This window comes from Pseudorasbora parva, chromosome 20 (genome assembly GCF_024679245.1).
Source record: "Pseudorasbora parva isolate DD20220531a chromosome 20, ASM2467924v1, whole genome shotgun sequence".
In the NCBI taxonomy this organism is placed as follows: Eukaryota; Metazoa; Chordata; class Actinopteri; order Cypriniformes; family Gobionidae; genus Pseudorasbora; species Pseudorasbora parva.
Genome location: NC_090191.1, coordinates 10495738 through 10519868, shown reverse-complemented (window position 1 = coordinate 10519868; position 24131 = coordinate 10495738). Strand labels below are relative to the sequence as shown.

Sequence of the window (24131 nt, the reverse complement as noted above, 5' to 3'; positions counted from 1 at the left end):
AAGTATTTCAGCAATTAAGATATTTTTTCTCAACAGAAACATTTTCAAGATAACCATTTCAAGCAGTTGTACAAGTTCAGTTGTATCCAATGAATTACAATGTTTTAGAAGTTCTTTACAGTTCTTTTTACAAAGTTATTATGATGTTTAGATCAAATTCAGTAACTTAATTATAGTAACTTTTTTACAGTAAGCATTACCATAACAATTGATAAAACTGGATTTATTTTTCACAAGAGGAATCTTGAAACATTCTCTAACAACAGCTTAAACTCAACTTTCATCTGATGTGATATGCCACAAAACAAGAACAGTCCATTTCTGCTATTTTGAAATTCCTTTTGAACATTACATTTTCAACAGATTTGATGTCACTAAATATTGTCCAGCTATATACAAAAACAAGAACACTTAATATTTTTCTACACTTCCATCTTTTTGACCATTCAACTTTCTGACTGTCGACTCATCTTGACTCTCATTCTACTTTCTTTGACTCTTGACTCTACTTCAACTTTCATTTCAAGTGATATGTCATAAAACATTGCTGAGCTGTGTTCAAACACAAGAACACTCCACATTTCTCACACTTCCATCTCGACACTCCTTTTGGGCAGAACCTGTATCTCCCACGCAGTGGACCACATGTAGGCCAGTGGGATGTGCTATAAAAGCGGATATCTGCCACAGGTGTTGCATCCCGTTTGTGTTTCTGCTGCAGTTTTGCAGGTGGAGGTGAGGAGCACAGTGGTCTTCCAACTCGAGTTGGAATCTTGTGAAGGCCTTCGAGTGTGTGGGCCACAGTTGTCCTGAACCTCTTGAGTGGCATTGGTTTTTCCTTCAAAACACTGCAGTCTTGCTTGTAGAGAAGCCAGGCATTGGACACAGATACATCCAAAACATAGTCAAAAGGAGGCAGGTACCAACGTTTTGACTTGGTAGGGGTTTTGTATAGGTGGACGAGCATGTCTGATAAATCAATTCCACCCATAAATAATAAAAATACATTTTATTTATAATGCGCTTTTCTTAAACCCAAAGCGCTACAGTAAAATAACAATAATACAACCAAAAATAAAATACAACCATAGCAATACAACAAATGATTAAAGAAAAAACATTTTAAACAAATGTGTCTTAATCAACTTTTTAAAATGACCCAGCATTGGTGCATTTCTGATCGGCAGAGGAAGCACATTCCATAGCTTTGGGGCTTTGTATGAAAAGGCTCTTTCCCCCATGGTCTTTAGTTTACATGAAGGCTGACAAAGTGATAGAGAGTCAGCAGAGCGAAGAGAGCGTGATGGAGTATAAGGACTGATGAGGTCGCAAAGATACTCAGGTGCAGTCCCATGAAGTGCCTTGAACGTTAAAATAAGAATTTTAAAATCAATTCTCATATTTATGGGAATCCAGTGCAATTGTGAAAGAACAGGTGTAATGTGTTCACGAGGAGAAGTACGAGTGAGCACACGAGCGGCAGAGTTTTGAATATACTGAAGCTTGGTCAACGATTTAGCTGGAAGACCAGAGAATAAGGCATTACAGTAATCTAACCTAGTTGTAATAAAGGCGTGTATAAGCTTTTCTGTGTCTGCAAAAGAGAGATGTGTTTTATGTGTGCTTCAAATGTTAATTGTGGATCTAAAATCACACCAAGATTTCTCACCTGTGAAGTAGGGATTATCATGCATGAATCAACAATCAAACTGATCTGCTCGGCTTTACGAGTAGCCGCCACTGTACCAATCTGCATTAATTTAGTTTTGGAGCTGTTAAGCTTCAGGAAGTTATTCTGCATCCAAATACTGATCTCTGTTAGACAGTTACGCAAAGCTATTAATGAGCAATAAACATAAGGACTAGTGTTGATGTATATCTGCTAGGGCTGGGATAAACGATTATTTTTTAAACGATTAATCTAGCGATTATTTTTCCGATGCATCGATTAATCTAACGATTAATTTTCCTGTCCGATTCGTTTACGATTCGATTCGATTACCGATTATCTTCCCATTAATTGCCTAATAGCAATTTATACATGTTGATTTAATTATCTGAATGAAAAAACGAATTCCTTAACATTGCAATATATGTTTATTGCTCTTAAAATTCCGTTTTTGTTTCGGCTCACATGTTAACAGGTTGGAGTTTGCACACTGCCTGTGACGCGCGGAAAACGCGTGCATGCTGGAAATAGAAGAGTGCCTATTCTCCAGGCAAAATAGAATAGGAAAAGATGTTTATATATCATTTTGACACGAATACATATTATTAAATTACATTTTCATGTTTGAAAGTCTGTAGGTTTACATACATGCAGATATAGGCCTAATTGTAATAATAAAAAACGTCAATTATCGATTTTGAAATGTTGCAACTGCCTATTTTGCCGTCAATACCATAGATATGTGGCTACTCTCGACGTTTTCTTTGCTGTATCAGTAGGCTATTTATGTTTAACATTAGGAATAGGGCTTCCCTCCGCATCAATAGCAGCAGCAGCGCCGCGTCAGACACGCTTCTAGTGTGCAAAGGCAGAGAAAACGCCACGCAGCCCCGTGGCTGACCCGCAACAGAAACGCCACGCGCATCCGCGGCATGACAGTGAAAACAGTTACATGTAGAGTGCATTACGGGCGCCAATACTCCGTTTAAAACCGGAATAGTCCTGGGATGAAACTGCTCTCTTAGAGGATGGATACCCTCGGTCACATCAGCGCGATTAGACATTGAACATTTTAAATTTAAAACAGCTTATTATGTAGGTAACGTAGCCAATGTGTCCGATGCTTTCACTTGATGCAACCGTTTGTTTTTGTGATTAAAATACATCAAATATTACCAAAACATCTGTCTTCCTGTGTGCAGAAATTTGTTTATGTAGCCGTGACAACAAAACGCGTGCGCGCATCCCTGTGATGCTCCGTGCGCACCGCGCGCCAACCCCATAGACTGTGGCCAACCCGCAAGCCTTGCACTTCTGAAAGTCTGAGGAGCCACTCGTGTTGCTACCATAGATATACATAATAAATAATATACTTAATTACATAATATACTTTATTATGTACATCTATGGTTGCTACTACTCTCCGGCGCTGCCATCTTTATTTTGAGTCTGACGAATCGACGCGCATATTTTGCGTCGACGTATTTTTTGCGTTGTCCCAGCCCTAATATCTGCGTATCATCCGCATAGCAGTGATAACCAAGACCATATTTCCTGATGATCTGCCCAAGCGGAAGCATATAAATGTTAAGTAAAATTGGACCCAGTACTGAGCCCTGAGGAACTCCATGTTGAACAGGCACGGTATCAGATTTGTAGATATCTCCGAGCTGATCGTCTGACGGATCCGCGACCAGCCGTCACACTCCGCCGCTGCCGAGCCACAGACAGTATAACGTGTTATTGTGATCCTTTATTCACTCATTCTGTGTTATGGGTTTATTTTGTGCCGATTCACCGTCGATAGTGTGAGGATGTAATACGTTTTGAGTATGTATTTGAGTGAACGATGTATACGCTTGAATAAAATATACATTATCAGCACATAATTCCTGACTTTTTTTTTAAAAGTGTGAGACTATGCATTTGTGTTTATGTAGCCTACATACTTTGTATTAATCAATGTTGAAATTGATTAATGTAAAAACAATAGCCAAGAAGCATTGCGTGTGAGTATTTAATCATTTAATATTATCCTTTAACTACATGAGTATTGCAATGTTAAACATCATATTGCTGATAATCCGCGGTGTAAAGTGAACACACACACACACACACACACCACCCCGCGTGTCAAAGCAGATGCAGAAGTGAAGTACCGTCTCTTCACCTGCACAAAACGCCATAATGCAGCTTTTCAAACTTTTTTTTTTTTAGGAAACCTGTGGACTCAATGGCTGTGTCCCAATTTGGGGGCTGCATTCTCCTAAAGCCTCGTTCACACCGCCAGCGATTTTGTCGCTGCATGTCGCCAGCGCCAGAGATTCTTGTCGCTAGTGGGCGTTCCCACTACGGGTTCCCTTTAACGTCATTAGCAGGGAACACCCTCCCAGTGCAGAACAGACTGATCACATGCACTCCACTGACTTCACTCCTATTGGTTGTCGCTCGCGATAATCGCTTCTCATTTGCATAAAGTTGAAATTTCTGAACTTTTGTCGCGTGTCTCGTGTCGCTTGACACGCCCACATTCTGTCGCCAACGGTCACTGTCGCTCGTGTCGCCGGAAGTCGCCATCGCTCCATTGAAATGAATGGGATCGTGTCGCTTTGTCGCTGCGTGTCGCTGGCGGTGTGAACGAGGCTTAAGGCCGCATTTGAAGGCCGATTGCGTCACCGCAGAGCAATTTGAAGGAGCCTTCTAATGCGGCCTGGCGTCAGTGTTGCCAAGTCCGCGGTTTTCACGCCGAATTGGGATACTTTTATGTTGTTGTTGCGGGTAAAAAAAATATTTCCACGGGTTGATTTTCAACCCTGTAAGTACGATTTCGGCGCTCCACCATCCCCAAATGCACAAATTCAGGGGAGAATTTGGCCGCTCAATGGAGAAAATTGTATTGGGAGTTTTGGGTTAGTTTTGTTGCTGAGACCTGGCAACCCTATCTCCCCGGAACGCGAAGGATAGAACCAGAACGGATTTTTCGCAGCCTAGCCCATCCCACGGCAGAGGAATACAAATATAAATGTAAGTATTGTGTTTTAATTTACTCAAATAACCAACGAAACGTGTTAAAAACCTGGGCTCTTTATTTCTTAACGTGAACTTGACGCCTGCGTTACCACTGCTGCTTTATCCTTAGGTGAACTGATGTAATATTTTGTTTTGTTTTATGGAGCAGTTAGCAGACAGCTTTATTAAAATAAGAGCAGCAAATTAGTATTTATTTGCCCGGCCGAAAAACCCGGCCAGTGTGGATTGACACTGATCACTCTGTCTGGGTTTATTCTGCGATAACAACAGGCTGGATGTACATTATCCCTTACTTATACCCCTCCTTATCCAGTTGATAACAATAGTCTATCATAAAAGCTGTGTCTACAAATGTTTTAACCAAATTTGAGTATCTAGAAATATGATTTCTGGAGTATTTTGTATACATGTATAATACATACAAAATGTATAGCTGCATCATATATTTAAAATTCCACCCCTGCCTTGCAGGTATACAAAAAAAAAAATTGGGACAACTAAAAAAAATACATGTATGCAAGTTAATAGAAACATCTTTTCTGACATGTATTGCTGTTGTGTTTGTTGTTTTTAACAGGAATGTTTATTTTCTCTGCATTAGGATTGCAAGTGTCCTGGGACAGGTGAGGGAGTGAAAAACTTGGCCATGGTTTGTCCTCATGAATGAGGTGTTGGGACAGGCATTCTAACCCCCCTGTCCTCATGGCCTTCACCCCTGAGGACCATGGGTGTCGCTAGGCCCATTTCAGAGGGACTTCAGCTTTTATTTGTAAATAAAAAGTTATTTCTCTGCATTGTTTATTTTTGTAATGCAAATTATTTTTTTTAATGAAACCAATAAATTGTTTACATATTTGTCATGCAAGTTTTGTAAATGAAATCAATTATTCTGTTGGCTACATTTATTTTTGTCATGTCAATTAATTTGTAAATGAAACAATAAATTGTTTACAAGTATTTACAAGATAAGTTACGTTTAAGATGGGAAAAACTAAATAAAATGTTAAATGAACTGTACATAAAAAATAATGGAAGAAAGGGTTTTATGTAGACTTTTATTGAGCAGGGTGGAGACCCTGGATGGGCTGCACAATAGAGACCCTGGTAAAGCCTTTGTCAGCGGGACATCATCTGGGATCAGCGCATATTTCCACCTGTCCAACAGGTTTGCAGTGCTGACTCAGTCGACTGCTGCCATGTCGCTTAGATGTTTTCAGAAAGAGTGATGAATAAATTAAATGAACTTACATCCTCAAAATCAAACCATAACATATTTGAACATGCATAACTGTTCTATGAGCTGAACTCTGCAGGACAGCGGCCCTCCAGGACCAATGGTTCCTATCCTGGATCTTGAGACATATTTTAGTGTATTTTATTTTTGGATTCTATAATGTTCATATTTTTAAAACAATATCAAAATCTAATATCCATGTATAAAAAGTCAGTTTTTTATTGAACTACAATATTTGCCTCTGAGAAGAAGATTAAACTCAAATACAGAGTAAATATATTTTGTTGCAGCATTTGTAATGTTTAGCAACTGTGACAGCTGCCGTTGAAGAGTAGCAGTAACAAACTGAACTGCCTAACAACAAAACAACTAAAGATGTTCACTTCCGTCCATTTATGTACATAATAAAGAGTATAAACTACATAAACTGGCATGTTGGTTACATATTAGTTGACATTTGAATATTTATTGCATTTTTTATTTATTTATCATTAGATAAGGCTACTGGGGTAAATTGAATCCCTATGCTTACGTTGCATTTATGTGTAATCTGGCTTTCTTTTAAAAAAAATCTTACGTCGCGGCGCGCAATGAATTCTGGGGTTGGCAAGGCTGCGAAGCATCCATCCGAGTATCCTTCGTTTCACGGGAAAAGAAGGTCGCATTTGCAGGCGTTATTTTGAAGGAGCCTTCGAAGGACGTTTGAATTGGGACGGCCTTCGTCGCGCCGTGCTGACGCAATCCGCTATACCTTCCACTGTAAACAAGTCTCGGTGCGTCCTTTGAAGGCCGCGTCGGCCGCGCACTTCGAAGGACACAGCCTTCAGAGGACGCAGCCCTTGAATTGGGACACAGCTAATGTCCTGACAGGCTGGACACAATAATTTTCCATGACAATGATAAATTTAAATAGAAAAACTACCGAAAATACACTGATTACTACAGAATACCAACCTATTCTGCACTGAGCCAATGCAGAGCTTGGCAGACGACTCCCTCTCGTGACGTAATATGACGCCATGTTGAAAAAAACAGCGGTTTTACAAACAGCCAAAGAAACGGCCACTTTATCTGCTAAATTTGTGCTCTTATGTCTTTTAAAAACATTTTAAATCCTGCATTACCTTTTCATATGGCATTTTCATACAAGGTTATATGTTTATCTCAAATTTTTTTTAACCTGCAATATGCTCTTTAACAATCGAAGTCATAAAAGGGCAGATTGATGCAAGGCAGTTCATAATAACCGAGCAGGGAATCGGATCTAAAATACTGGTAGTAGAGTTCATGGACTTCACGGTTTTTAAAATAAAATCATCTCCGACCATTACAAAGTTCGAAAAGGTAGTGAGTGGGGAATGTGAAGGCTGAGTATCAACTAGCTCAAGTGGAGCGATGGTGTTTAAAGAGCTATAAATACCCTCAATCTTACCAGTGAAATAATGAAGAAACTTATTACACTGGTCAACAGAGGAGTGAACAATGGACTGAGTTGGTTTAAGAAGATTGTCAACAGTCTTAAACAGCGATTTAGAATCAGTTTCAGCATAACCAATAATGCTTGAATAATAGTTCTTCCGTGCAGTAATCAAAGCAGAATGGTAAGCAGACTGTTGTTGAATGTATAAAAGCCTATGTACTGTCAGGCCAGATTTTTTGTATTGCCGTTCTAATTGTCTTCCTGCAGCTTTCATTAAACGTAGAGTGGGGGTAAACCATGGACAGGGTTTCCTAAAGCCTAGTTCAGACTGCACGATTTTCAAAACTCGTCGGGTCACTGCTCTATTCACACTGCATGACTATCTGGGGTATCATTCAGTCACTGCTGTGTTCACACTGCACGATGGTTTGACGACAGAGGAGTTCACACTGCATGACTGAACAAGAGGAAGAATCGCCAACAACTCTCTCGCTCTCCGGTGTGCAAACTACTTTTCCCAACTACACGTGCGATGTGACAAGTAAACAACGCAAGATCACACGTGCGTCAGACCGGAGTTCTCGCGCGAGACTTCGAATTGTTTTTAAAAATGATAAACTGCACAAAGTTTGCTTCAAATTGTATGTGCACTGATTTGTGGAGAAAAAGAAAAAAGATTATGGTGGAAGAAATTGTTGGAGAGACAGAGGGAGCCAGGATAGTGTTCTGCAAAGACAGTTTGAGGTAAATAAATAATTATTTAATGTGCTGCTGCTGTGGCTGGATGTGCAAATGTTTGGCCTTTGTTTCTGTTTGATAGAATTGTAAATATATCTATTGTAGCGACTCAGGCGAATCAAACACACAATCGCCAGTTACATTTAACAAATATGTTTTGAATGCTTTGTGCTTAGTAACAGACCTTCCCCCAACACAACAGAGAAAGATTCTCCGTTACCCTGGAAACCATCTGATAAGACGTTTTACGGCCCAAAAGAATTTGGCCACATGAAAAGTCCAGAGTTAAAGCTTGTAAAACACACGCTTTTGCCTCAAATTATAGACAACCATCTATAAATGAACATGCACCCCAGGACATTGTATGTAAACACATAACTGTCTTGTAAAATGTTTCTTCTGTATGGTATTTTGCATCTTTTTGTCTTTGTCTTAACAACTTACTAGTTCAGGTAACCTCATATATGTCATGTCTCCTATCAAATTAATGCTCACTTCACGACTTACACTTCCATGTATATCACTTATTCAGAAAATGCAGTGTGTGTTTGTTGCATTAATTAGAGTATGAATGGTCAGAGACCCACTGAGTCGAGCTTGAAACAAAGAGCCATAAAATCTCCAGAGGAATTTCCCGCTTGGAAATCCCAACAATCTCATTGGTCAAGTCTACCCCAGGAGGGCGTGACTACTCCCAGACCTTAAAAAGAGGTGCTCGGATGCCCTCCCTCTCTCTCTTCTCTCTCTGGCTGAACCAACACGTCATCGTGGCTGGCCCTTGAGCCAGGCCACCAATGCAGGCCCTCCAAGCAGGGAGGGCCTCCATACACAGAGCCATGTGCTGTGTGGGACCAGAAACCGAGGCCCACACACGACTATTGGGCCAGCAGGCCCCAACGCTCTTGCTCTCTTCCTTCCGCTCTTCGCTTTTGCATTGCATCCAACTTCCTAGCACCGAGGGCATTTCTTCAGGGAGAACGCAGCCCATTTCTAGTGCGAACAGCCGCTCCACCCCGACCTCGGAAAGAACCGCCGGACACGCAGGACATTTGAACTCGGAACACACGCACACACGCGAGAAGCCAAAACTAAAGCAAGTATTCTTATTTCTAAAATCCAAACTGCTGTTAAAAGGGTTGTGTTATTTTCCCGTTGGGACAAGTTAACTCCGTGAAGGCTGTGTTTGATGAACTGAAAGAAAGCTGCTTCTCATCCCTACCTCTCTATCTCTCTCTATCTCTCTTTATCTTTCTAATTTTAGTCTATTCATTATTCTCGTTTATGTACCATATTCTTTCGTTTACTATCTATATTTCTACTCTCTTGATGCATATTGTGTACTTTCTGTGTGAATTGTAGTGTTATTTTTAGTCTGTGTTTATTAAACTTCCAAAAGACATTTAATGAATTGAATCTGTTATTCTGCCACATACACGAAGTCAATGAAACTTACGATCTAACGTTACCTAACTGCTTATGCTACTATTTTAATAAAGTAACTTGTACAACCATTTGAAATATTGACTTTGTCCTGATCAGTAAAGTTAATGATTCTTATGCGCTCGTAAAGCAGTAATCCCTTATTGAGAATTGATTTGAAAGTCTATAACTAATTTGCAGGACAAACTTAGTAGGATAATTTCAAGCAATTCCGTAAAGGGTTACTTGTATTTAATTAAACATTTTTCCCTATCGGAAAATTTTAATTCGTAATGAACGACTAGCAAATTATATTCATAAATTCATGAATATTGAATATTAAATCCCTTTTGAGTTAATTATTCCCCAAGACATTAAACTCACATAGTCATATTTGTTACACTATTAAAATACTGAAATTCTGCTCTATAACTCCTCCCTGAACCTCCTGCTGCCCTGTATCTCACTCTCTCATTGGCTGTCGGTGTAATTTTCAGTCAGAACGCTGTTCACACAGCAGGAGTTTGAATCGCAGACAGGTCCAGATATTTAGCATGCCAAATATCTCACCGGCGTTGGCAATTCTCTCTGATCGCGTCTTTGATTATTCACACTGCGTGATTGTCACTCGCGTGCACGAGCCCCGATTTGCCTGTGATCTCGGGCATTTGTCGGCGATTTCACAAAACCTGTCGGCGACTCAAAATCGGGGCAAAAATCGGGCAGTGTGAACTAGGCTTTAAAATAACAACCCGTTCTCGCACAGGTGCAAACTCATCCAGAAGTGACGATAGCATAGAATTGTAGTGCTCAACAGAGTTTGTAGTGGGAAGCCCAGAGACAGAAGTTGAAAAAACCCATGTGCTTGTCGTGGCAAAAAATATGTTAACTCCCTTGCATTTCTGAATAAGAGACAAACCTTAGCCAATTGTGTCTTTATAAAGATTGAATCCTTGCAAGAATGAATCCACAGTCAATACAACCAGGTAATGCCTGCATCGAGTGTGAACTGAGGAAACAAAGGCCCAAGCTTTTATACCCCTCTCAGTAGTGTTTTTCCGTACCGAGGAAAGGTGAAACAAATGTCTCCCCCCAACCCTTTTGTCATGCGACACAATGGTCCCTGTACCTACAGGGGGAAAGTAAGAAACACACACACATAAACAGACCCCCCTTCTGTCTTAGAACTAATTCAAATGAAAAGCAACAAACAATGGTCTGAGATCTAATTTAGATTAGCCGATACCTCTGATGAGGGAAAACTCTCAAATACCCCTTTTCCACCAGAATGAACCGAGTGCTAGTTCAGAGTAAAGCCCTGCATTTATGCCCGAGCCCGACGGGCCCCGACTTTTTTACGCCCCTAGGGCCGGGCTTCGGGCCAATTTTCACGCCATACCTAAAACGCTGGCCGGGCTTCGGGCCTTTTTTAGGCTTCTCCTTCTTTTTATATTTATTTTATTAATTAAAAGGAACAATGAGATGTTCTGCGCTGGTGAACACGAGACCATAATAGCTAACGCGACTCAAGATGGCTCGCACAGTGTTCAGAGCATGTTCAGAGTCCGCGCCAGCAGCAGCAGCGCGCGTTTCTTCAGCGCAGCTGCTAGAGTCAAGGCCGGAGACACACTGCAAGCGTGGTGTGAGCGTGGCGTTTCTGTTGCGTGTCATCCGCGGGGCGTCTGCTGCTATTAATGAACAGGGCTATCAATGTAGTCCGATCACTAAACAAACCAATTCAGAAGGATGAAAGCATTTCAGACGAAACTGGACAAATGTAAATGTAGCCTATCTGGTTGTTTAAACCACATGTATACATTTTACTCCTGGCAAACGGTTAAAAAATAAACGTGTGAGAACGTGTTATGGGCTATATGTTGTAGTCAGATAGATATGATGGCGCTGCATGCATCGCCGCAAATGACTAATGCAAGCCAACGCAAATGGCCGAAAATGAAACTTAAAATAAGTCTTAAATCCTCAAAAACACAATCATCTTCAATAAAAATGAATGAGACTTATGATCTTACCAGTGCGCGCTTTCTTATGTGGTCTTTGAATTTGAAATAAGCTGCTGAATAAAATGCATCTTGAATCTTTTGCTTCCGTTGCTGTAAACTCCGTTAAATGAGCATATACCACGGGAATTGAAGATCGGATTTATATTAATTTTGCGTAGGTGTAAGGTAGGCTATACGACAACCTGCATGTCCTTTTTTTTATTTTTTGTTTTTAGATTGTTTAGCTCCGTTTGCGAGAGCCGCGAGCAGAATCAGCCTGTCTCAGCCTGTCTCAGCTCGTCAAAAATGCCTTTTAGGCTGCTGTGGTGGTAATAGTTGGCGAAATTAACTAACATTGTGATGCTTGAAGTGTTTTATATTTATGGATTTTATTATAGGCAAGACAAGCCAAGAGTTGATTTGAGAGACTAAATAGATTTAATATGCGGTTAACTCACTGTCGGCCGCTGGTCGCTTGGTCGTCACTTAAAAAAAATTAAAACTATAATTTAACAAACAAAAAAATGCTCTAAACATTTTTCTAAATTAACTTAATAAAGAAACGAAACGAAATATAACTACTTTGACATTAAAAACAAAACAGAACTATTTTAATGGCTGAAAAAAAAACAAAAAAAAAAACGGGCTCCAGTCGGACTCGGGCTGAGAATTTTGATAAGCTGTCGGACACGGGCCGGGCTAGGGCCTCAGCGTCTCGGGCCAGGGCCGGGCTAGGTCCTAGATTTGAGGCCCGTGCAGGGCTCTAGTTCAGAGCCCGTGCTAGTGTCAGTTCTAAGTTGGTTCGTCTTGAGAGCCTTTATGAACCGGTTTGGCTTTCCACATGTAAGAGAGCCACCGCAGAGCTAGGTCTTACGTCACTGTATACGTCTCATCTTTCTTGCTAGCGTTTTAGCAATGCTAGCGAGGCAGCGGGAAATACAAACACACCAGGCTTGTTCGAGATGCATCGGCGCTGCGCAGACCGATTCGTGTATGATATCAAAATACCGCGTGAGCGATTCAAAAGCATAAGGAGTCGTTGGCGCTCGCTCTACTCTGATGTCATACGCAATCAGTCTGCACAGCGCGCGCCGATGCATCTCGAACAAGCCTTCCCTCAGTGGCTCATGGCTTTATGATCCTACATCAGCATTAAAACGCCGCAAATCCAACGCATTCGTGCAGCTCTCCATGATTTGTATAGACGGAGATTACAATCCAGCAGCTGTTAGCTTGATTAGCTGCTATTGAAAAAATGGCGGTCACAGGTTTGTGTTCATCTTGTTGATCACGGTAACGCCGCCCCCAGCCGGTGACGCAAGCGGTTCTTAATTCTAGCCCAGCATTGTTTTGGTGTTACTTAAGAACCACTTTTCCTGGCTCGGAGCTGGTGCTTTGGCTGTGGAAACACAAAGAACCGATTTGAAACTAGGCTCTGGCTCCAAATTAGCACCAGCACTGCCTTGGTGGAAAAGGGGTAAAACTAGGGTTCCCGCCACAACCCCCCTGGGTTTCAAAAGACACTGTCTTTTGGTGTTTTATTATGGCAGAAACAGATGTTGACTTCTTGTGTGAACTCAAACATAAATTATTAAAATTTCTTCAACATGCTCATTGTATGCCTTTATTAGGGTAGGGCAGGTGGCAGTAATCTTCTTACCATACTCTTTGCTGTACAGCTGGACTAAACCAACAGGCTCAACACCACAAGCATTGCTAAGAAGAGTGACACACTGGTTGTCATACCATTTAACAGCAATTACGCCCTCTGATGACCGATAGTCGTAGGCCCCCCTTTGGACAGTTCCTTGTCCGTTTTCATTCGGTCACCAGCTCCTGCTGTACGATTTGTCCAAACTGTACCCAAGCACCTTATCTTTGTTGCTTCTGCTAGGGTCTGGACAAGTTTTACACTTGTAAAAAAGTTGTCACAAAAGACAACTGTCGACTCAGGGCATTGAACAGTTCTACAGAGTGTTGTGACTACTTTTTCTCCCATGAGCATGGCCTTGTCTTTCTCTGATTGTGGGATGTTGAAAAAGGTGTTTTTCCCTTGGTAAAGTAAAAAATCATGAATGATTCCTGTGGAGCTAGCACGACAAAAGAGCTTGAAGCCTCACTTATCAGGCTTGTTTGCGATGTACTGGCGGAGATTGCCAGCTCGTGTGCCTTTGTAGTGCACCATGACTTCATCTACACTCTGCTTGTAGCTGGCTGGAAGGCAAATGCACTGTTGCCGTAGCATATCAAATATAGGCCGTACTTTGTAAAATATGTCCTCTGAGCTTCCCTGGCTACTGTTATCAGCAAAATGAATAAATCTGCGCAGGGCCATAAATCTCCGTCTGCTCATGATTTCAGCAATCAGATCAAAACGGCTCTGTGAATTCCAATAATCATCCAATGATGGGAAATGATATACTCCCATGTAGAGCAGTATGGAAAGAAACTCTTGGATCCCCATTGGATTTGTCTGGATGGGATATCCATTCACTTGAGCAGAGTAAATATTGGTTTGCTCACATATGCAATTATAATTTCATTAGTGAAAAGCCTGCTGAAGTAAGCAAAAGGAGAACCAAGCTCACTGATATCATGGGGAGAAATGTCAGGGGTGGTGAATTGTGTAATATCCACCTTCTTCCATAGTTTATGATTACTGGAAGTACTGGTCAGAGTATTTGGATTCTGAACTGAGACATACATGAGCTGTGTTTCTTCCTGTGGCTACTAGCAATATCTGTGTCACTACACTCTAGCATCTGTGTATCTTCAGGTTCAGTGTCATCATAAGTGCAACCCACATATCCTGGAACATAATCAGTATCCTCAACATCATCTTCACTGTCCTCTACTTCTGACTCCTGGATGAATAGGAATCACAGCTTTGCTTTATCCTTGGCCATAGAACAGTTTCGTGTCCATCGTTCCTTTTACACTACCATAAGCAAAAAAACAACATAAATGTATGTGTGCTTGTGTTCATATGAGTAATAATTTATATTTAAAAAAATTAGCTTATGCTATTGTCACAGGCCGGAGCGGACCGCCACTAGCGCGAGTCCCGCTCCTCCCCCAGTTTCCACCCCGAGGAGGTCCCAGAAACACGCCAATGACCAGACAGACGAGGACAGGTAAGTTAAAAACAATGTTTATTAATTTAAAAAGAGATTTATAGGAAAGGGGAGAAAGGGATACTAAAAGAGGGGGAACCAGCCCTCTAGGACTGGGGCCTTGGGATCTGAGTCGCTTCTGACTCTCAACGGATCTTCCCAGCTCTCTCTCTTCTTCGTACAGGCCTAGGCTTACAGGTGAGTATACAGACGGTACACTGGGCTCTTAGGTTTGGGCGTACAGGTGAGTATACAGGCGGTACACTGGGCTCTTAGCTTTACACGTGCAAGTGAGTATACAGGACAGTACACTGGGCTCTTAGCTTTGGGCGTACAGGTGAGTATACAGGCGGTACACTGGGCTCTTAGCTTTGGGCATACAGGTGAGTATACAGGCGGTACACTAGGCTCTTAGCTTTGGGCATACAGGTGAGTATACAGGCGGTACGCTGGGCTCTTAGCTTTAGGCATACAGGTGAGTATACAGGCGGTACACTGGGCTCTTAGCTTTGGGCATACAGGTGAGTATACAGGACAGTACACTGGGCTCTTAGCTTTGGGCATACAGGTGAGTATACAGGCGGTACACTGGGCTCTTAGCTTTGGGCATACAGGTGAGTATACAGGCGGTACACTGGGCTCTTAGCTTTGGGCATACAGGTGAGTATACGGGCGGTACACTGGGCTCTTAGCTTTGGGCATACAGGTGAGTATACAGGCGGTACACTGGGCTCTTAGCTTTAGACCTGCAGGTGAGTATACAGGACAGTACACTGGCTCTTAGCTTCAGGCATACGGGTGAGCATACAGACGGTACACTAGGCTCTTAGCTTTGGGCATACAGGTGAGTATACAGGACAGTACACTGGGCTCTTAGCTTTAGGCATACAGGTGAGTATACAGGCGGTACACTGGGCTCTTAGCTTTGGGCGTACAGGTGAGTATACAGGCGGTACACTGGGCTCTTAGCTTTGGGCATACAGGTGAGTATACAGGACAGTACACTGGGCTCTTAGCTTTGGGCATACAGGTGAGTATACAGGCGGTACACTGGGCTCTTAGCTTTGGGCGTACCGGTGAGTATACAGGCGGTACACTGGGCTCTTAGCTTTGGGCATATAGGTGAATATACAGGCGGTCCACTTGGGTAGATACAACTCACAGCTCCGTAGTTAGACAGATGTCGGCTTTAGCGCTTCAAGGCTCAGGTGGCTGGGGAGGGCGTGTTTGCACACAGCAGACTTCCAGCCTTCCTCACTAGGACAGACTTCTAGGGAACACGTTGACTTCCCACACGTAGTAGACCGGTCCCACGATGACGCAGAGCCCTGGGCTCAGTCCTGAAAGCCATTCACAGACATACGATTATACAGAGACAGCACATAAGCTCCTTCTACACAGCAGCCAATTCAACTTTCCTTCTTTTTATACTCCACACACTATTCACCGCAAGCTCTTACTTCATACAGTTGCCCCGCCGCCACCAGGTGGGGAAAGAGGTGGACGAGTCACAATCGGGTGGATATATATATAGGCAACAATCGCCCGTCGTCACCAATTCGCTTCCTCTAATGCAGGGCTTTCTCTTCGACCTGGGGAGGGATCGCTGACAACGTTTGCACAGCACAACACTATAATTCTTCAGGTGGACACACATCAAAAAGACTCACCCACTGTACTTCACACACACTCATGGTGAATTAGGGTCAGGATCACCACGTTGGGCCGGGAAATAGGTCCTGGATAGTAGAAGGGTCAGTGCAGAGGATGACCATATGAAAACGTCAAGACCACGACCTTTCAGCACACTCCTTCCTCTTTTCAATACGTTCCCAATGACTTCTCAATGTAAACAATCTCTTCAAGGCAGTAATAATACATATCAACACAGTTGTTTCAACAACAAATGCTTCACACACTTAGCTCCATGTTTTCTTCAGCCCAGTACTCTGTTCTCACTTCGCCCAGTCTGTACCATCCGCCTCAAGACGTCCCTCCGATTCACCGATCGCTCCGTCTCACCCACAGCGTTTGCCGGAATAAACTTCACCCCTTCCTGTTCTCCGGTTACCTTATTTATATGCCTCCTTTTCTCTGAATTGTCCAACCATCAATCGCCACGTCCATTCGCACACCTGTTCTTAATAATCCTCCCTTTCAGTTGCCCGGAGTTACCGGAACTAGTCGCATGTTTCATGGACAACGGTCCGGGCGGACAATTTCCGCCATTTTAGGTTCCGCCATTTTAGGTTCCGCTACATTAAGTCACTCCGTGACACTATCATCTGGCTATTTTTTCCCTTTACAGACATATCAACCATAGAGTCACGCATGATTTTGGATGACTATAGCAAATAAATATTTCTACATTTCTCATATATTTTGTTATTTTTCATAACCATATATAAGGAGTCCATATAATTCTATTATATAATAAATTTGTACACCTAAGCACCCATGAAAGAAAACATTACTAAGAACCTTTACAGAATTCATCACAGTGTATATTATGTGTAGAGAGCAAAACAATGAGTTTCATTTTTCATTTTAGACATTTTATGTAAAATGAACATTTAAAGGACGTGTATGTAGGATTGTGGCCAAAACTGGTACTGCAATCACTTTCAAAGGGCTGTAGAGCAGAGTATCCCCCCTCTCCCTGACTTGAGGTTGCCAGGTAGGCTACAGGATCAGCAGGAACTTTGTATCGTTGCAACTTTCTGCAGCTGTGGTAACTAGAGCAGATCTGGCAACCCGGATACTCAAACACTACTGACTTCGTGATTGGTCGATTAGGTGGAGGGCGGAGCTTTAGGCCAAAATAAAAAATTTCAACATCAACATCAGTTGAGGGCTGCAACAACAACTTTTAAATGACAATATCCTGGCCGGACTACTGTTGTTAGTGACATAAGTATTTGAAATGAACAGGATTTCTTAATGTCTAGGGATATAGCAGGGCCATTTTATGATTAATTGAAGTACATTTCTTACATACGGTTCCTTTAAATGCAGATCTCTCAAGCTGCAATACCGAACAGAATCACACAGAGACGCCAAAAAACGGCTTTAAATCAACTGCTTTGACTGCAAACACCTACGATTACTAAACACAACGTCCCTTCCTGCTGCACGCATGCTCAGTATATCTCTGCTCAGTCAATTGTCGTCATCAGTTCTCTCTTAACAGTAGGTTTAGTCAGTGTGCTGTTAACTGAATAACTTCGGGGTGTTGGTTTATTTCGAGTCAGAGGGAGAGTCAGACACGTCAAAAAGTGAATGTGTTGATTAGGGCTTAGAGACGCGAACTGTTTGGAACAGTTCAGTACAATTTGGTGAACTGATTCACTAAAAAGAACCGTTTCAAACAAACGATTCGTTCGTGAACGGGTCATCACTAACGCCTACACATGACAAATCAAACATTATGCTTCCTGTGTGTGTGTGTGTAAACAATGCGAATGTATGCATGCTGCGTGAGATCAGTGATCGCGAGTGCGCACACGCGTTCCCTGTGCATCAACAGACTCACGCGCTTACTGTACGACACCAAAATTGCGCTCTACAGAACCAATCGCAGAATACGACAGAGCTCGTGTTTTAAAGCAAAGCAAACACCGGAATAAACAATTCACTAAAAACACGCTGCGAGTCTGTATTCTCTCAGATGTATCAGCCTGGCCTTACACATAGCACTGTTTTGGACTGTTTGGATGAGTAAGATCAACGTTACTGGATCACACACTTTCCCAATAATTGAATCTTCCCAGCTAGAAATGCTACGTTCCCAGGACGTTCTCAGAACGTCCCCACTGGTGTCAAGGACGTCGCCTAGTAACGTCCCGGGAACGTTCGGAGACGGTCATGATGTGGAGTTCTTTAAAGGGTCGGGGGACGTTATTTTGCGGACCTTCACAGAACATTCAGGACGTTATCGGAACGTTTAGGGGACCACGTTATGTGAACCATTTTCAGAACGTCCCCACTGGTCTCAGGGACCTGTAGGGAACCAAACTAAAATTTTACTGCAAAAAACACTTGTTCTTTCAGAACTTTAATCTGGAATAAGCATGCACGTTTAACATATTCAAAGATAAAATCAGTCATTTATTTTGTGTGAACAAAAACAGATTATAAATAAATTATATATTGCACAAATTATATATTACATTATATATATATATATATATATATATATATATATATATATATATATATATATATATATATATATATATATATATATATATATATATATATACACTGTAAAACCCAACAAGTTACGGTAACTCAAACCATTTGAGGAAACCGATTGCTTCAAACCAATTAAGTTTTAAAACCATTAAGTATGAGTACTGAAAACTCATATACATTGAGTTAAATTAACTCATATTTTAGTGTTGTTTAAGTGTTAAAACTTATATTTTAGTGTTGTGTTGATCAATTATTAAGAGTAAACTGAACTTAAAGATTTTAAGTTAATTTTATGAATTCAGTTTGAATTCAGGTAACAAATCTAACTAAGTCTTAACAACTACATGGTTACTTAAATGGTTTTAGGAAACAGATTGCGGCAAATGGTTTAAGTTCATCAAACTCAAAGTGATTAAGTTACATAAGACTAAGCACAAGCTAACATTGGTACAAAATGAAGACAGAACAGGAGGGTATTTTTAAGTAATTTATTGAAATATAACATTTACATCATAAATACAGTATGCCATATGTTCACAAATATAACTAGACAAAAAATATTAGACTTTTTCACCAAATAAAACAGCACAAACATGTTAAAAAAAGTCATAACATTTAAATAACCAAACATATAAAATAAAAAAAATTATGTAAAAAGGTACGTTTCCTCAAAAAGCAAAAGCACTGTATGATCTTTAATGTACTCTAAGTGTATTGCACTGACCGAAGACTTGGCAGACATCACCACCTCATCTTTAAAGACAATCAAAGCATCCAGTGGGTTTAAAGGTAACGTTCCCTCTTCCTCCTCGACAGTAAGGATGGTGACTGTTGGCTTCTGCACCTGGTCAAGCTCCTTTTTCTATATGCATTGGAAAAAAAGTTTGTATGTCACCACATATAAAAATAACCCTTGTCAGGGAAGACACCATATTTCAATTTTCATAAATAAAAAAAACGTTGTTATAAGGAACGGATTATTGTTGATTTAATTGGGCGTGTGCTTATTTAAAACCCTGTAGTTCAATTTTGTAAAGATGTTAAGTTGTTTGTCAGCAAGGTTTAATTGGGGGAAAAACATTTTCAGGGGTGTATCAGCCGAATGTTCTAGACCTTGAATTGAATGACGAATTGAATTGAATTGAATTCAAGCGATAATGCACACATTGCAAAACATTTGTTTTTCATGTCAGTATGTCATAAATAGAAAGAGGCAACAGTTTACTGTCAAAGATTTGCCGCTCACATCACGCCGCATCCAGTGTAGACAACATAACGGACTATAAGGGGCTCTTTTGTCCTGTCGCGCTGCTCACATCCGGTGTAGACAAGGTGAAACAAGACAGATTTGATTAACAAATTTTAAATGGATAATGGCAAGACATCCTTGGTGTAAATTACGTTCTTCTTTCAGATTAATATAATCAGAGCGGTATTAATAAATGTCCTGGTTAATCCAAGCATTATAATGGCAGTAAATGGCTGTCCAAAATTTGAAGCCAAAAAAGTGCATCTATTCATTATAAAAGTAATCCACATGACTCTGGAGGGATCCACATGACTCTGGACTCTGGAGACTCCGTTATAAAATAAGAAAATAACTAGTTTCCGGCGCAACGATGACGTCGGATATAGCGTAAAAAAGCATAACAGCCACGGCGTTGACGGCGGACGCAGCGTAAAAAACATAAATGATGTGACGATGATGTCGGGCGTTGCACAAGCGTTTTGAATCACGAGAGGATATTTTTCTTACACAAACCCATCGATTTAATTCAGAAGGCCTTTATTATTCCCCCGGAGCCGTGTGGAGCACTTTTAAAATGGATGGATGCACTTTTTTGGGCTACAAATTTTGGGCTGCCATTCACTGCCATTATAAAGCTTGGACGAGCCAGGACACGTATTAATATAACTCTGATTGTATTCGTCTGAAAGAAGAATGTCATTTACACCAAGGAGGACTTGAGGGGGGGAGTAAATCAGGGTGAACGATTCCTTTAAGCTTGAGCTGAGATTGGTTTATTATGTGTCAAATAAGCTTTTGCTGTGCTCAATGTATATGCTAATGAAAGCCCAAATTAAACGTTTTGAAGACTAGATTTTCAATGGACAGATTAATAAAATTCTTATGTGTTTGGAACAATATGAGGGTTGGTAATTTATGAATCATGACTGAATTTGTATTGGCAAGTGGACTATACATTTAAGACAACTTGAATGATCAACTATCAGTCACTGTAACCACACCATGCATTTATGCTGGTGGCAGCTGAAAGGTTAACATGTTGCTAAATAAATGTAATGTAGTTTTGACATGTGTCCTACCTTGTGTCTTGAAAACATCTCCTGACTCTTCCTTTTAAATAGTAACAGACCTGCCAGGATCGTAGTTTTTTTATGATTCATGACAAGACTTCTTTCAACCACTGCAAATCTAGCATTGCCAATTACCTTACACCTTTACAAACCCAAGGCAACTTCAGGATAACTGCCAGTGAAAATATAACACACGAAATGTTTCTGTTTATATTAGGAAAGCCGACTATAACAACAACTTTCAAGACTTGACCAGTATTCTCCTGAAGCAATACAACATGACTTTGAATGATAGACAGACTGGACTTTGGACTTTAAGCCTTTTAAAAAAATCATATTGCTTCAGAAGACTTACAAGTTGTGCTAAAAGACATTTATGTAATTACGTTTGCAAAAATAGCAATTCATTCAAAAATTTAAATTGAAGAACAAACTTATATTTGTATGAACATTATGTAACTGTTCATAACGTTATCATTTGCATTTTGCACAGTAACGTTACAAAATTCCATTGATTTGTTCAATGTTAATTCTAACTTACTTACTCATAGAATTGTAGCCACGTTGCTGCCATTGCACCTTCGTCTTTGCTCTGAAAAGATTTAAAAGCATGGCAACAATGTGTTAGTGTGAGTTTCAAATGAGAAAACGTCATGAGAAACAAATAACAGTTTAAAATTGTATCTAACGTTAGCAAAACAGGATCTAAAATGCTCCTCAAGTCACTTTGTTCACCCCGGAGCTTCAGCTGCTTTAGTCAAATTAACTAGCATCACATATGATAGAGGAAACTCGAATTCGATTAACAATACATTTAAAACGGTTGTAATATAAGGAATGCGTGAGTTTGCATTAACGTTACCTTTTGCTTTAACGTAAGTTAGTTAACGTCACTGTGGCACGAGACGAGAGACATGGAAAGATGGCCAACTGTCTCAAAAGCCAGCGTTTATCTGTCCGACTGTGAGAAAGCACAAACATATATTTTTTAATTCCCCGCTGACAAACTGCAGTGTAAAACAGCATAATTAACTCCAAACGTGTACATTACCGTTGATAACACTGTTGCAATAGCGCATTTGCCCCTAATGTTAGATTGTTTGCTGGCTAACTTTACACACAACATTACTGAGCTGGTTAATCTTCGGATAAACATAAAAGAGTTACGAAAATAACACTGAAAACGTTCAAACATGAGCGAAATATGAATAAATAAGTTTGAAACGCTTACCTTTTGTTTTTCTTGACTGTAGCGCGAGCCGTCCTGCTGTGACTGGACTGAAGGAGGGAAAATGGTGCGGTTTTTGTTACCTCGGAAACTCACTGGGATGATACTTTGACATGACTAAATGTAATGACTTTAAAAGAGCTTAATGTAAGACTGTAGGCTTAATATGAGGTAGATTAATGTATATACTATTGTTTATTTATTTATTTTATCAGCTTTTAGTCTTTCCTGTAGCTCAATGAGTAGAGCATGGCGCTAGCAACGCCAAGGTCATGGGTTCGAATCCCAGGGAAAGCAAGACTTGACAAAAATGTCAAATGTGTACCTTGAATACAATGTAAGTTGCTTTGGATAAAAGCGTCTGCCAAATGCATAAATGTAAAATGTAAATGTAGTTATTTAATTGGCCATATATGTAAAATACTAGATTAAATAAATATCTGTAACTTAAACCATTAGAGTTAAAAAGTTTTAGTAACTTATTTAGATTGAGGTTTGCTTACAATAATACATTTTTGAGTTAACATCACACATATTTGTTAAGTTGAATTAACTTTTTTGGTAACATTAAGTAAAATGAACTTATTTCATTTAGTGAATTTCACTGTTAGGTTTTAAAGTGTATATATATATATATATATATATGTGGGTGGACATGACATGATCTTTTTTTGGTCCAATGTGTCAAAGTAACGTAAATTATAAAAAATATGTCAAAAACTGTTATGATATTGTTCAGAAAGTGCTGTTATATATGGACATACAGAGCATTTATAGGATTAATCTTTCATTTTTTCACAATTTTCAGCCAAACCAGAAAAAGCTCATATGGCGTGACTGTCCCAAGCAGATTTCACAAATTTAGATTTTGAATAAAAACAAGAAAATTATTTTATTTTATGTTTATTCAATCATATATTGATAACCCAAATGTCTACTTGTGAGTTTGATTGATTAAAAGTTTAGGCAAAATATTTTGAAGCCACCCTTAACTAAAACATTTTGTCCCAAAAATGGATATCATATGGTGTGACGCCATATTCCTTTTTTTAAATGGGCAATTGTTTGGAGACCTTTGGGGAGTGGAGGTTCCTTTTTCTTTTAGGAGGAAGAACAACACCTCAGAAGGACACTTAAAGTTACAAGGTGAGTTTTCTCTCTTCATGTTTAAAAAAAAAATCAAGTATATCCAGCACTCCTGCTTCAGTTCCCTTTTGCGCTGTCTTTTGGTGTGACGCATTTAACGCAAAAATGCCTAAATTAAATTACTTTTCAGTCAATATTACCTTTCAAACTATATTGTCATATTGTAGTTAGCATGGCATTAGAATGTTAGCATAAAAGCACATTTCTTAATATCAATATAAGTACATAAAACCTCATATGGGGTGACACAATATCATAAGGTGTGACAAGGTTTTCTTGTAACACCATATGATTATTTTGTCACACTATATGATATGAACTGTATTTAAATACATAAATAATGCTCTTAGAAACATATTTTATAGCTAATATTTAAGTTTATTGAATATTTCGTCATTTTAACATATTTTGATACTATATTATTCATACATTTAATATCGATAGACCAACTCCATTTGGTGAATCCTTACTTCCCTATACTATCCCATTTTTATGCAGACTCACTCAATCACACTTGAATGCAAAAGTAAATGCAATAAAGTATATTAATCTGATAATTTTTTTGCAGTGGATATTTCTGAAATACTTGTATATACATGATTGAATTTGTCTATTTACAGA

At 40.1% G+C, this 24131-nt stretch overlaps 1 long non-coding RNA gene across 1 annotated transcript; it reads right to left on the bottom strand.

Moving 5' to 3' along the window:
- Positions 1-19348: 19348 nt before the first annotated feature.
- LOC137049426 (uncharacterized) lies at positions 19349-22603 on the bottom strand. Its single transcript, XR_010899586.1, has 4 exons — positions 22368-22603; positions 21999-22097; positions 21682-21728; positions 19349-19679 (listed from the first exon to the last, which is right to left on the bottom strand). It is a non-coding gene; the product is annotated as an uncharacterized lncRNA (long non-coding RNA).
- Between the last annotated feature and the right edge of the window lie 1528 nt (positions 22604-24131).